An 11,511-nucleotide genomic window follows, 5' to 3' on the forward strand; every position below is an offset into this window, starting at 1 on the left:
TACAAACACAAAAGCAAAAACAGTCCCTGACCTCAAGGAACTTACATTATATTATGTGTTTCACACATCTTCAGTGCTTGATTTTATGTTTTCCTCTGGCTTTATTGGACTGTTGAATCAGTCTGAATTCTCAGTATACTCCCCACCTACCCCCATATGCCCCATATGAATGATTCTTCTTCTTCTTCTTTTTTTTTTTGTGAGGCAATTGGGGTTAAGTGACTTGCCCAGGGTCACACAGCTAGTAAGTGTCAAGTGTTTGAGGCCAGATTTGAAGTCAGGTCCAGTGCTCTATCCACTGTGCCACCTAGCTGCCCCATATGAATGATTCTTAAGACGGGGCAGCACAGATGTAGGAGCTGGTAGAAAATTAAGACAGCAGACTTAGAAAAAAGAAACAAAATTTCTTCTTTCCTACTGTCTCAAATTTTTCTTCACTTGATCTTTTTGTCTCTATTCATCTTACACTTTCAGAATTTAAGAAATTTTTTATAGGTTTGAGTAAATTTCAGAAGAGACTTGAAGAGAATTTTGAGTGGATAACTTCTATGAGTACTCTTTGAATAAATCTTTGCAAGGGAAATAATAGTAGTAAGCATATGTATGCATAAATGTGTGTGTTTCTATGTGAAAAATCATGACCAAAATCATGAGAATGCTTTCTTGGACTTGAATTTCACCATGGATGACATATAAGAAATAAATTCCAATGATACAGTTCCTTATTATAGTTTGGAAGAACTCAGAAATTCCTTTGTTCTACATTGGTTGACTACACTGTAAATGGATTTCCCTTAAGAGTTTAGATAGTTTTAACAAGGAGAAAGAATTCTTACTGGATACTCTGGTCAATTAGTATTTATTCACCTGAGGAGAATTTTAGCTCATTAGCAACTGGCCCATTATTCATACTTATGTAACCCAGCCTTATTACACATTGCTCCCCTCTACTCATATTATAGTCTAGCCAAATGGGACTTCAAGCTGTTCCTCATTAATGATACCCTCGCTCCCACCTCTGTGGCTTTTCACTGGTTAGCTCTCATGCTTAGAATGCATCTCCTCCTAGTCCTTTTCTAATAGAATTCCTAGTTTCCTTCAAATATCAGTTCAAGTGCCATCTTCTATTTGGAGTCTTTCCTGCCTTACAATACAAAATTTAAAGTGCTATGTAAATGTCTGATATTATAATATTCAATGGCTATTTCTCACAAGGTTTCACCAATAGCAGCCCCATTTTACAGACTCTGGATATAGCATCATTGTAGTCAGGGCCTGGGTATTCACATACCCTATCCCTCCTCCAATTACAGGGAGATGCAACATAGGACTGGGTTGGCCACAATGTTCCATTGCACTGTTTCATGCACAATGATCTTTAATCTCTGGGGTTACTTGCTCAATAATCCAAAGTATAAATGTATTTCACCTTGCAGTCCAATTTTTTTTTCTCCCAACAGAATAGTTCTCTGACATGAGAATAGGAGACAAAAGGCAAATAACTTGTTTTATGAAAATGTTTCTCAAACTACTTTTTTTTTGAAACCTCTGTATTCCTAAATTGTATATACTTGTACAATTATAATAGAGCATATTTGGTCAGTTTTTATCTTTGTGGATAAAGTACTTAAATTTAGACTAGCGGTTCTCAGACGTGTGTGTGTGTGTGTGTGTGTGTGTGTGTGTGTGTCTGTAGCCTTTCTTCACTTAAACAGAACAAAACAGAACAACCTCAGTGGTATTTAGTAGTAGAATCTTAGAGTGTTTTTGTTGTTGTTGTTTTCATGATATAAAAAAATGCCTCTTGCTTTGGCTAACCATATCTACACATGAAAGGCCCTGAATGTGGTTTGGACTCTAGGATAGTCCTTGATCTTGCCCTCTGGATTTTTGTTGGTCTTTGTGAAGTTTCCCTTCCCATTTATCTATATAGGAGAAGATAAGCAGTTTGGAGTTGAGAAACTGAGGTATTTCAGAAGCCTAGAGTGTTTTAACAGTTGACAGGTGAATGAGTAGTCTTTACCTGGAAGATGAAGAGGCATAGCCTGATTTTCAGAGATTTTTATGTTAGTAGTTATTTGCTCATGACAGATTACCCACTAAGAACCAATATCAAAGATCAGATAGTTTATTTAAAACAACAACAACAACAACAACAACAACAAAAAGACAGTCTTGTGACTGTTAGTTAGGAGCTAGGTGTCTTGGACAAAGAATCTCCTCTTGGAGATATATAATGGGGACTGGTGCATGAGCAGAGTAAATCAAAGGGGCAGCACAGATGTAGGAGATGGTTAGGGAACCTGCTTCTGGGAGAGTTGTAATATTATTTAATGGAAATTCCTTTGAGTGACTTGAGCACATTTTCTGACTGGTTATGCTCATGTGGTTAGGAGAGACTTATTTTGATTGGCCACAAAACCAAAACTGGTATCTTCAAAAAGGCCCCTTTTCCTCTTCAGCTTTGCTTTCACAATATCTCATTGACTTAAGATATCAAGTGAGAATCAAAGCAATAAGGGGCATCCAGGAGCTCAGGAGGCAGCTATGTGATGCAGTGAATAGAATGCTAGGAGTTCAAGGGAACAGCTAGGTGGTGTAGTGGATAAAGCACCAGCCTTGGATTCAGGAGGACTTGAGTTCAAATTGGACCTCAGGTACTTGACACTTACTAGTTGTGCGACCCCGGGCAAGTTGCTTAACCCTCATTGCCCTGCAAAGAAAAAAAAATGCTAGGAGTTCAAATATGCCCTCAGACATTAGTAAATGTCCGTGTGACTTTGGGCAAGTCTTTGTCTCATTTTCCTCAACTGAAAAGTGGGGATGTTAATAACACCTACTGTGAGGATCAAATGAGATAATATTTGTAAGGCATTTAGCACAGTGCCTGACACATAGTAGGTGTGATATAAATGTTAGATAGGTACTATAAGGGAACTTTAAGGGGCCTTGAGGACTTCTTCCCTCTGAGGACATATGGTTCCAAGAAATGAACCTCAGTTCTTGGCGTCTGCTTTAGTTTTAGTTTTTAGTTTTTAATTTTTTCCCATTCTAAGTAAAGAGAGTGGACTGATTTTATTGGTCTTATGAGTTTCTGTTCTTATGAATTTCAGAACATTAAGAAGGCACCCTGGCATCCTGGTATTCCAGAGTCAATGCAGCATCAATGACCCAAAAAACAAGAAGTGACTTCAGGACTCAGTTTGGTGATAGCTGAGACAAGGAGTCATCAACCAGTGATGCTGCCTTTGGATATGAACTTGGTGGGACTAGAGTTATATGGGAATTGAGCTAAGTTGGAGGCAATTTCCCCATAAATACTGTGATAACAAAGGGGAAGATACACTACTGAGGTATTAGGGAAAATATTTGTACTTTGTTCTTGTTATATCTTCAAATAAATGTCTGTTTGGTGGGGAAACGGGGGGGGGAAGAAGATAATTTGGAAATTAAAATAAAAAATAAAATAAAATACAAGCTAATTGATGTTGTGATTAAATAAACCTGGAATGTTATTCATTGGCATTTAATATTAGGAGAAATATAGTCAGTTGGGGGTGGGGTTGAGCCAATAGCAATGGAGAAGAAATACTCCAAATACCTTGGGATATGCTAGAACTGTGAAGGAGTGGTGGAACTTAGGCTCTGAGAGAGTGGGCAAGAACATCCTCACAGGTGTGAAGTCTCTTAGTTATGACTCAGAAGGGACTAAACCAGATCCTGTCACAAAGGAAAAAAGCCTAGAATTTTTTTCCCCTAGGAAAGGCTTCCACAGAATGATGGCTAGGATACTTACTTTTCTAAGGAAACTGCTTTAAAAGTCTCTGGCTTTGGACTAAAAGAGCATGCCAAAGCCCAGTCTTCTTATGAGGAAGAGGCAGCTCTATAGCAAAGGATTTCAGCTAAAGCCAGAAGCTGGAAACAGAAAAGCTTTATAGAAATGAGCCCAGTTAGGGTTGTGCCTGGCAGTTCCTGCTTGGAGAGTATGTATTCAGCTGAGTAGTGTCCAGTGGGACAGTGCCCACTTGAGGCTATGTGATAGGAATGCAGCATCCTGAAGAAACTACATGTTCACTAGAGACCACCAGACAGCAGGTCCTGCAGAAACGTTCTGATGACTTCATTAGAAGACACCAGTGACATCTGAGGCATGAAGTTACTTTTCATGTGTATGATCCACATATATACCTCCTCCACCATACTCTCTGGCCGTATGTTTCATCCATGTGTACTCTTTGATATATGCGCTCTTGCCATACGTACTCTTTCTATATGTGCCTTTCTATGTGTGTCCACTTTACTGATAAGATGTGTATTTTGGGGGCAGTATGCCCCAGGGTTATTGGAAAAAACTTTGTTGTTACTATTCTTCCTATGCTATATCATTGAAAGGTTTTACTTTGAACTAAATATGCCCTATGACTATTAAAAATCAAAATATTGGTTGAAATCTTGAACTGTGTTTTTGTTTTGTTTTACTTTGTTTTGCATTTTTACATTCAAACTACCTTGAACCTGGGGTAGCTCTCTCTGGGGACCTATTCTGCAAATTGTGAGGTGCCACAATTATAACACAAACAAATAAAATTTTAAATTACAGCTGAAGTGCAAAGTTATTCTAAAGAATTGAGATGGGTAAAAAACCTTAGCAAACTTGTTTTATGAGACACCTGCAATTTTAATACCTAAATCAGGGAAGAACAAAGTAGGAACGAACTATAAACCGATATTATTGATCAATGTGGGATTTGGTAAGATGATACTCAACAAATCTACTGATCCTATGAATGGAGGGAACATCTTAAAATGCATCCTTGGCTTATCAAAGATGACCTCACATGTTCTCTCAGAAAAAAAGACCGAGAAAAGAAAGTCCTCACCTCTAAAGTCCTTGACACTGTAACATGGCTTGACATCACAAATATTTTATATGTCTATATATGTATATGTACATATATATCTGCTTATCTATCATCTATCTATCTATCTATCTATCTATCTATCTATCTATCTATCTATCTATCTATCTATCTATCTATCTATCTATCCATCCATCTATCCGTCTATCTATCTATAATTTCTTGGTGATGGAAATTACATTTGGCAACATACATTGCTATCTATGCTTCAAGCACCCTTGGGTTTTTCCATCTGACTTTTCCAGCTGAAAATTCCTATATATGTTGTCTTTCAAAATTAACATATAAGTTCCTTGAGAGTAGAGAGCTTCTTGATTTTCTAATTGTATCTCCAGTAGTTAGCACCATCCTTTTTCACACACTAAGTTCTTTATAAATGTGTTTTCATCCATTTATTCATTCAAAGAAAAGGAGATATTAGAAGTTAGTTCCTCTTGCTTTTTTTCTTTTTTAGTATTTTAGGCATGATGTACTACCCATAATGCCATCTTTGTGCTTTGTCTTTGATGATTTCTTCTTTTTTAATTCTTATTCAGAATGGGATATGAGGGATTGCTTTCTGGTGGGGCAATGAGGAATGGAAACAGAGGGGAGTATAGATGACATAAAAATAAAAGATCTTAACAAGTCACTATTTCAGAGGGGAAAAAATTACTTGGGATGTACTTAAATAGCGACATAGTTTAGCAGATCAAATTCATTGACTATTATTTAAGTTTCCAAGTTGCACCCTGTATATGGAAGTCCTCAAGTTTGATAATGCCTTAGTTGACATTTATTCATCTTCCCTTACTAAGGGAAAATGCCTAGTTATGTGTCAAAGTCGTTTAAATTACAACTATGAATTGAGAAGACAAACTTGAAGAAATCAAAGGTGAGCAATTTCAGTTCACATATCAGGAAAAGAATTTACAAAAAAGAATCTTATGAATTATTATTTAATTAATTATTAGCTTCTAGCTAAAGAAAAATCCTACCCCAGCCAAATAATATTTTAACTACACATTGAATTGTAGAATGGTGGAAAGAGGACTGGATTTGAAGTTAGAGGACCCGGCTTCTGTTACTTGCTATCCATGTCACCTTGGGCAAATCACTTCCCTCTCTGGGTTTCTCTTTCCTCATTTATGAAATGAAAGGGTGGCACTTGAATGTCTCTAAGGTCACTTCTGGCTCTAAATCTATAATCTATAAACCCTGTCACATCCTTTCAGTGCCTTATTTTCCCCTCACTGCCACAGTGTTTAGATGTTCATCATGTTGAATTAAAAATGCATAGAAAAGGGCAGCTAGGTCGCATAGTACATAAAGCATCAGCCCTGGATTCGGGAGGACCTGAGTTCAAATATGGCCTCAGACACTTGACACTTACTGGTAGTGTGACCCTGAGCAAGTCACTTAACTCTCATTTCCCTACCCCCCAAAATGCATAGAAAAGCCACTCAAATATCTGTTAATTTATTGAGAGGTTATGCAGTTCAATAGAAAAAAAATATTGAACTTGGAGTCAAATGATCTGGGTTTTGATCCTGGATCTCTTCTACTTATTAGTTGCCTGATATAGGGAAATTCACTGAATTATTCTATCACAATTTGTTCATCTATTAAGGAGTATGACAAAATTTTTATTATATATATATATATATATGTCTATATCTATATCACAGGGTTGTTGGAAGGATCAAATAAGATGATGTATGTGAAAGTATTTTGTAAACTATTAGTCAAAGCATTATTCAAATATGAAAGAACAAGGCATGGCCTCTTTGGGCCTCTGATTCCGCATATGTAAGATAAAGAGTTGGACTAAATGCCTTCCAAGCTCCCTCCCAGCTCTAAATCTATGATCCTAATTTACTTAATTTTATCAGTGAAAGAATAGTAAAAGGTAAACTATCCTAATAAATGTTTATGGAATAGAGGGAAAGAGAAAAATTTAAATTGGAATGATAGACATGGACAATTTTTCAAATAATGAAAATGTCAGTATAAGTGCATAATAAATCTGTCCTGAAATTGGGCAGATAAATGATTTTTAAGCACGGGCTAATTTGGAACTTTAACTGTAAACTCCTTTCCTTTGAGCTCTTGGCCCCCTGATTTGGACTGGGTTATGAACCCAAGTTGCATATAGCCAGACCATGTTGATTCAAGGCACGTTGAGCTGCTGGACACACACAAACACACAGACAAAGACACAAACACACACACAAATAAATTTCATTTTCTGGAGTACACTAATGATATATAATCTTACCATGTTGTTGCAGTTTCTTCTCAAAATGGCTAACTAGCACATCTTACAAACCCCCAGCTTTGCTTTGAATGCTTTTTGTTAGCTCACATGCTGTCGTTGAGCATTTAACATACATGTATGGCAGATTTGGTAGCACTGGGGTACACAAAGCCAGAAGTGGTCATTGCCCTGGAGGAGTTTATGATCTAACTCTTGCCGTACTCTGTCTTGATTGTCCCATTCCAACCTGATGCACAGGCTTCTTTTTCCTAGAAACTATTTTACCTTTGTTTTTGTTTTTAAAGCAAAGGGATTTATCTGTCTGGGGTTGTTTGGGCTATTGAAGCCACTGATCTTATCTCCCTTGGGTCTGTTTGCTTCTGAACCCCAGGCATCAAAGAGAAATGGAGCTACTGACTTCTCAGTGGATTCCTCAGCTTTGAGCATGCTAGATCAGACCACCCAGGCAATCAGTTGTTTCCTCAAACTGGTTGTTATAGATGGGCATCTAAACAACTATTTAGGGACAAAGCTTAAATTTGGTGGGTTAATATGGTTACAGTCATAACCTAAAAACAAGTTTTCCAGGTGCTTACTTGGTTGCTGATGCTGATTAAATGATGCTCCTACCTATAAAATTCTGTTGTGTGGTTTTTTCATTACAGAAAATGGGAATAACTTTCTTACAAGCTAGTTATTATGGATTTATCTATATTAAATCTGATTCCATTTACATTTTTCCTTGAAGACTTTCATTGTATTTGTGGGCCTTTCTATTTTGGTGTGCTCAGAGCTATTTACTTTTTCCTTTGGGGATATTAATTTAAACATTAAAGTTCGTATCATCCCCTATCCTGTCCCTTGCTGAACCCCACTCTCCCAGTTTAATGATGGATCCATTACTAAGAGTTACTCATTATTTATAGCCCATCAGTCAATTTGAGTATGGTCTTAAAGTGACAAAATCTCACCAATGTCTCTATTTGTTTTTCTTTGTTTCCAATTGAAGTCCACTTCTTGGGGAGTTGGGGAGGGGGAAGGAAAGGGATTGGTAAGGTGATATATGGAAGCACTGGTGGAAGGTATTTCTATTTGCTTCATGTAAAAATGGACTACTTGGAAGGAGATTATCTTCCTTGGATAGACAGCATCATCTAGTAGAAAAAATGGATATGACCTCTCTGTGCTTCAGTTTCTTTCTAGAAAATGGGCATAGTAGCATTGTTGTTGACTTATCTTTCAGGGAGGTTCTGTGAGCAAAATTAAAAGTATATAAAAATTCTTAGAACTTTCTGAAAGAAATGTTTTCTATGTAACACCCATTGGGAATGTTCAACACCCACTATGCTACTTGTTTTTGTTGTTTAGTTTCTTGGTCATATCTGACTCCCCAGTTTGGGGTTTCACCATGAATATGACCCAGGTCCTCCAACAATACATCCACTCATAGGACCTGGGTCATATTCATGGTGAAATTCTCTGTATATAGAATGGGGGGAAAAAAGAAAGTTTGTGTTAAAGAAGAATAATGTACCTGTTATTAGAGAGTCAAATAACGATGTTTCAGTCAACAAACATTTATTAAATATTTCCTATGTCAAGTAAAGTCAGCAAGCATTTATTAAACTTCTGCTATAAACAAGGCACTATGCTAAGTGATGGAGATACAAGAAAGAAAAAAAACATGTATCTCTTTCTTACACAACTCACATGCAAATGTGAAACATAGCATACAAACAACTATATACATATAAGATCTAGACAGTATTATTACGATGCAATCTCACTTACTAGGTATGTGGCCCTGAGCATGTCACTTAATCTCTGTTTACCTTAATCTCCTGGAAAAAGGAAATGGCAAATCATTCCAATATCTTTGCCAAGAAAGTGCCATGGACAGCATTGGTATGATATAGATGGTCTATTGGGTCATCATGGCTGATGACTGAACAACAATCCCAGAGAGAAGGCAATAGCATTTGGTGTAAGGATTAGGGGGAAAGGCATCTCACATAAAATACAATTTGAGATAAAACATGAAGGAAGCCATGGATTTTATCTTCTATGTCCAAAGAAATATTTCACGAAACATTTCTACATTCCATATCTTAGTAATCATAAGCACTAAAAATAAAAAGACTATCATGAAGGTGAATGCAGCTTATGTGTGTGTATGTATGCATTTATGTGTATGTGTATGCCTAGGCATGCATGCATGTATGTATATCTTCATCTGTTGCAGATTATGAAGAAGAGAAATGCTACAAAAAAACTTGATAAGGTTCTCTAGAATAAATTAATGTATATTTTAATACTCAGTGATTTCAATGTAAAGGATGGCAAAAAATATTCTGCAAAACTTGGTTTATGGGTAAGAAAAGATAGAGGCCAATGATCTGCTTACTATACAAAATATCCGCATCTATGTATCACAAATATCTTCTTTGAGAAAAGTGTTTGGGAGCTTCTGGTGATTGAGGGTTGGGTGGGTTTAACAGCTGTTGGTGTATTGGTGGGATAGAGCCCTCAAGAAACAAAGTGGAAGCTTGCATCCTGAGAGTACCTTAAAAAAATGGTTTCCTTTCAAAACATTTTTTTTTTTTGCAGGGAAATGAGGCTTAAGTGACTTGTCCAGGGTCATCCAGCTAGTAAGTGTTAAGTGTCTAAGACTGGATTTGAACTCAGGTCCTCCTGAATCCAAGACTAGTGCTTTATCCACTATGCCACCTAGCTGCCCCTTTCAAAACATTTTTAACAACTTCCGATATTTGTGTTTATTAAACAGCTAGTTGGTACAGAGTGCTGAACCTGGAATCATGTAGATCTGAGGTCAAATACTACCTTAAAAGCTTACTAGCTATGTGACCCAGGGCAAGTCACTTAACTACTGACTGCCTCAGTCTCCTCATCTATAAAATGGGATAATAATAGCACCTAATCCCCCAGGGTTGTTGTGAGAATTAAATGAGGTAATATTTGTAACATAGTCTGCAAATTTTGAAGTACTATATAATGTGAGTTATGTTCATCATGATCATGATCATGATCATGATCATGATCAACCAAGCATGTCCTTAAATCAGCCTCATGTAGAACTATGCTGACATGTAAAATTCCCTTTAGCTGGCAATTTCCAGTTCAGAAAGGAACTACATATTGAATTTGTTAAAAATCTATATGTTCTAAAAAATCTATATATTGTTTTCAAGATGACTGTAACCAAAGTGCCAACTGGGGTCCAGGGAAAGGAAATGAATTGTTCAAGAAAACACAACAAGGTTGGACTTGACATCAGCTGGCAAGATAATTATGCGTCTCTATCCTTCAGTAGATATTTCCCCATGAGCATAGAAAACCTATGATTTGACCAGATCCTGCCCAAGAAGAAACATACACATAAGATCAAATACTAAAAGCCAAATTAGAAGTAAAAGGTAAAACTGCTAAGCAAGAGTCCACAGAGAACAGCTTATCCCTCCAAGACATGATCATCCATTTTTGAGACTCATTTTGTTGTTGCTTGTCATTAGTTAAGTGTCACTTTATGTTTATTTTAGCACCTGAAGAAATGAGGCAGAAACTATTTGCCACTGTTATACAGGTAACACTAAACAAAGTATTTTGCCATATTAAAAAAAGACAGAGAATTGGATAGTGATGGACGTAGTAGTATATAAATAGAGCATGGAGCATAAAATAACATCATAAATATTAAAAAATCCACAAAATTAGCAAGCTTTTAAATTTATCTTTATTTGCTTTGTTAAATCTTTACTAATGAGATTAAAAATTTTAACTTTCAATTTTTAAAAAATGGGTACCAAATTTTCTATTTACCTATCATTCCTTCCCCACTCCTTGAGGTCAGCAATATGATATTGATTATGTATGTGAAGTCATGAAAAACATATTTCCACATTACCCATATTATAAAACAACACACACACAAGAAAATAAAGAAAGTGAAAAAGTATGCTTCAACTTGTGCTCAAAGTACATCAGTTCTCTCAAGGTGGATCGCATTGTTCATCAAAACTCCTTTGGGATTGTCTTCCTTCACAGTTGACCAATATTGCTGTACTGTGTACAATGTTCTCCTGGTTATACTCACTTCATTCTGTATCAATTCATGTAAGTCTTTCTAGTTTTTTCTGAAATCATCCTGCTTGTTATCTTTTAATAGCACAATAATATTTCATTACAATCATATACCACAATTTGTCCAGCCATTCCCCAATTGATGGACATCTCCTCAATTTCTAATTCTTTGCCACCACAAAAAGAGCTGCAATAAATATTTTTTTTGTGTGCATGTATGGCATGATCTCTCTTTTATGATCTCTTTGGAATACAGAC

General features: G+C 36.5%; 1 long non-coding RNA gene across 2 annotated transcripts in view; it reads left to right on the forward strand.

Annotated features, from left to right (window-relative positions):
- The window catches only part of LOC122742212, a 47,862-nt gene extending 43,457 nt beyond the window's left edge, over positions 1-4,405 (forward strand). For both annotated transcript variants that reach the window (XR_006354906.1, XR_006354907.1), the window contains one exon: positions 3,114-4,405. This is a non-coding gene — a long non-coding RNA (uncharacterized LOC122742212). The remainder of the gene's footprint in view (positions 1-3,113) is intronic.
- The last annotated feature ends 7,106 nt before the right edge of the window (positions 4,406-11,511 follow it).

The sequence above is a fragment of the Dromiciops gliroides genome, chromosome 2, assembly GCF_019393635.1.
Source record: "Dromiciops gliroides isolate mDroGli1 chromosome 2, mDroGli1.pri, whole genome shotgun sequence".
In the NCBI taxonomy this organism is placed as follows: Eukaryota; Metazoa; Chordata; class Mammalia; order Microbiotheria; family Microbiotheriidae; genus Dromiciops; species Dromiciops gliroides.